Raw genomic sequence first — 3,788 nt, 5'->3', positions numbered from 1 at the left:
GAAGAAGCTGAAAGTTTTTTGACACTGAAGGTATGACATTATATTTTAAATTAAAAAATCTATGAAGAAAGATTTGTTTAATTTTGAATTAAATTAGCTAATTAATTGTATTTGTTTTCTTGTATTCATATTTGATTCAGACAATTGGTCATTTCATGGGTTACGTTTTGAGTATGAGAACTGTTAAAATGTTCAAAAAATATAAAACATCATATGTTTATCTTAGAAAACATAATAATGAAGAAAAACTTAATTCTATTGGAGAAAATCTACATTTAAATAATTTTAATTCACATTTTCGAGATGATAAAATGTTCATATGCATTTTAGAAAAGTTAAAATCTAACTTTAGTCCACTTTGTATTAAAAAAGGTGAATTTATATCATCTAAAAACTTAAAATTTACCGGCTATCAACAATGTTATATATTCGTTTTATCAGATTCATTTTACGGCAGTAGCCTTGGCTACTATTATAAACCAGGTTTGATTATGACCACATATCATACTTTAGATAAATATGATAATTTTAGTATATTTGTTATTTTTCCAAACGATGATTTTTATTTGATGTATTCAGCAGAATGTCTAGAGACTTATCAAAAGTATGATTTGGCTAAAATTAAACTACATGGCAGCCTTGATCCTCTGAAAGATATGAAAATAACAAAAATGTGTTCTGAAAATGACACTGAAGACATTAAATATTTTTACACACAAAAGTCAGGAAAGTTAGTAAAGAAAGAATGCAAAATTATTAAGAAACCCCTTCCATGTTTGAAGAAGAATATGCGAGAAAATGAATTGTTAATTTCTAAAGTAGGTACTTTTGGAGACAGTGGAGGCCCTGTTTTTACAAGTACTGGTGTTTTGGGATTATACCATGGGGTGTTTAAAACTAGACTAGATTTCAAATATGGTCGGATTTTAAAAATTCATGAATCATTTCTATAATTACATTTATTTTTATTTAAAATGTAATTGTTTTCAAAACTTAATTAAAATGTGTCACTCAAGGCATTGTAATGTTAAATATGTATCTTTATCAATAACAAACTTATTTATTAAAACAAATGTATGGCAATTTTTATTAAAAAAATGTAAAGCACATTTTATAACAAAATTTATAGCAAATTTTATACATTAAAAAAAAAAAAAAAGATGATAGCAAAAAAGTACCAAAAAGTACCAGTTCTAGCTTGGATGGCGCCCTGGCCGAAACCTGCTTTAGCAATCTCCCTCAACCCCCCACCCCCACAAAAAAGGTGAATTTATATCATCTACAAACTTAAAATTTACTTGCTATCAAAATTGTTATATATTAATTGTATCAGATAAAGGATGCAGCAGCAGCCTTGGTTACTATTATAAACCATACCATTTATTGACCACAAATCATACATTAGAGGAATATGATAATTTGAATATATTTGTTATTTTTTCCAAATGATGATTTTTATTTGATGTATTCAGCAGAATGTCTAGAGACTTATCAAAAGTATGATTTGGCTAAAATTAAATTGCAAGGCAGCCTTGATCCTCTGCAAGATATGAAAATAACAAACAGTTTTCATGGAAATGACATTTAAGACTTTATTAGAGTCTTAAATATTAAAGATATTTTTACACACTAAAGACAGGAAACTTCATAAAGAAAGAATGAAAAATTATTAAGGAACCCCATCCAAATGTAAAGAAGGATATGTTAGACAATGAATTGACAATTTCTGAAGTAGGTACTCCTGGAGACAGTGGAGGCCCTGTTTTTACAAGTTCTGGTGAATTCTTTGGGTTATACCGTGGGGAGTCTAGATTTAATTTGATTTAAAATGTAATTGTATTCAAAACTTAATTAAAATGTGTTACTCAAGGCATTGTAATGTTTAAAATGTATCTTTATCAATAACAAACTTATCAATAACAAACTTATTTATAAAATAAATTTAGGCCTATAGCTAATTTTATTTGAAAAAAAAAATTATTGTAAATTTTATAATAAAATTTATTGCAAATTTTATAACAAAATTTATAGCCAATTTTATAAAATAAAAAACAATTATATAAAATTTTAGCTGCTTGATGTGGTTTTTGAAAATGCAGTGGCTGTTCTAGTTTGTATGGCGCATTGGGCGAAACCCGCTTTGGGAGGAGGGCGGGAGGGGGGAGAGGGGTGGGGGGGGTGTTGTGCCACCCATGTCGCCGATGCCTAAATCTGCCACTGTGAACATTTTACAATTCTCATAGCGGGTGTATACTTGTGAATTTACCAATTGTCCAGCAGCTTCCCGGAGAGAGATTTTGTGTCTTACCCAAAACAACAACATGTAAGTCTATCTTTAAATTATTGGTAAAACAACCTGTGCTCACATTTTTTTAAATAGTATACATATTGAAACATGTTTTCTAATAATTGTATAAAGTATGATAAATGATCTAGTGGTCACATTCCAAATGTAACTTACAGGTGTCCTACACTCGTCAGCAGCAGGTGTCTTGAAAAAAAATATTGCTGGTGTGATTTTGAAAGCTTTAATGCAAAAAAAAAACAAAAACCAAAACGTCAGTTTTAAGGTAACAATGCTGAAATTAAAATCAGATTGATATTTACATGTATGCATTTGGCAGGTGCTTTTATCCAAAGCGACTTACAGTGCACTTATTACAGGGACAATCCCCCTGGAACAACCTGGAGTTAAGTGCCTTGCTCAAGGACACAATGATGGTGACTGTGGGATTGAACCAACAACCTTCTGATTACCAGTTCAGTGCTTTAGCCCACCACTTCACGTGATATAAAGTTTTTTATTTAAACAATGATATAAATAGTAAAAAAATAAATAAAATAAAAAAACTTAATGCATCAAATATCAGAGAAATACAATGACAAATAAATATATTGTAAACTTGTAATAATAACTAAAAACTTAAGTCTTGCCAGAAGATTTAAAAAAAGTTTGTTGAAGTTTGTCGCTAAGCTAATTGGCCACAGGAATTAGAAACTTTGTAAAGATTGATTTACTAATAACATTCTATTTATTTTTGACAACAAATAATAGATATATGTCTCTCTCTCTCTCTCTCTCTCTCTCTCTCTCTCTCTCTCTCTCTCTCTCTCTCTCTCCAGGAACATGAAACCACTCTCAGCAACAACCAAACCAACTGAACCAGCAAAAATCACCAGCAGACTGAATACATGACGATGGGTCAAGCCGCAATCACACAATCTCTCTCTGTATAATATCTTAAAAAATGTTCATTCTTTTGAAAAAGAATTTTTTTTTTATTAAAGAACAATGAACATATCTCCTGGTAGTTATTTCTCACTATTGAGTAAAAAGGATGCAATACACCATCCTGGAAAGGGTAATACATTTAGGCAGACAGATGTGAGATGTCATAAAGCTAAAATTCTCATTTTGTGGCATTTAGTCCATAAATCCATTGCCTTTTAGCTTTGAGGTCATACAATATGCTAGTGTGTTCCTAATCATTGAGATAAATCCCATTTACCATTGCATTGTAAAACATTATTCCATGCAATGTGCTCTGTTACTGCACATTTTAGAAAATGTAGTATTTCATCATATGCGTACAGAAAATGTGCATACTGTGTACATATAAAAAATTAGAGACGTTTTCAAAGATATTACCAGAACAGAAGTGTGAACAGAAAGTCTGTTGAAAGCAGAAGATATTGAGTGAATTTTACTCGCAATTTCTTAAAATGTATTGTTTGTGGTAAATGGTAGATTTGCTTTTGCAAGTCCAAATGCCAAGGTGAGGTAATTT

At 30.3% G+C, this 3,788-nt stretch overlaps 2 long non-coding RNA genes across 2 annotated transcripts; both read left to right on the top strand.

The window, feature by feature from the left end:
* LOC127409759 (uncharacterized) lies at window positions 1-1,410 on the top strand. Its single transcript, XR_007892033.1, has 2 exons — window positions 1-30; window positions 141-1,410. It is a non-coding gene; the product is annotated as an uncharacterized LOC127409759 (long non-coding RNA).
* A 769-nt stretch (window positions 1,411-2,179) lies between these two features.
* Window positions 2,180-3,301, top strand: LOC127409757 (uncharacterized). The gene is made up of 4 exons (XR_007892028.1): window positions 2,180-2,323; window positions 2,464-2,570; window positions 2,665-2,759; window positions 3,124-3,301. It is a non-coding gene; the product is annotated as an uncharacterized LOC127409757 (long non-coding RNA).
* The last annotated feature ends 487 nt before the right edge of the window (window positions 3,302-3,788 follow it).

This window comes from Myxocyprinus asiaticus, chromosome 19 (assembly GCF_019703515.2).
Source record: "Myxocyprinus asiaticus isolate MX2 ecotype Aquarium Trade chromosome 19, UBuf_Myxa_2, whole genome shotgun sequence".
Classification (NCBI taxonomy): domain Eukaryota; kingdom Metazoa; phylum Chordata; class Actinopteri; order Cypriniformes; family Catostomidae; genus Myxocyprinus; species Myxocyprinus asiaticus.
Note: the sequence above shows the minus strand (reverse complement) of the source record. Positions and strands in the feature narration are given on the sequence as shown.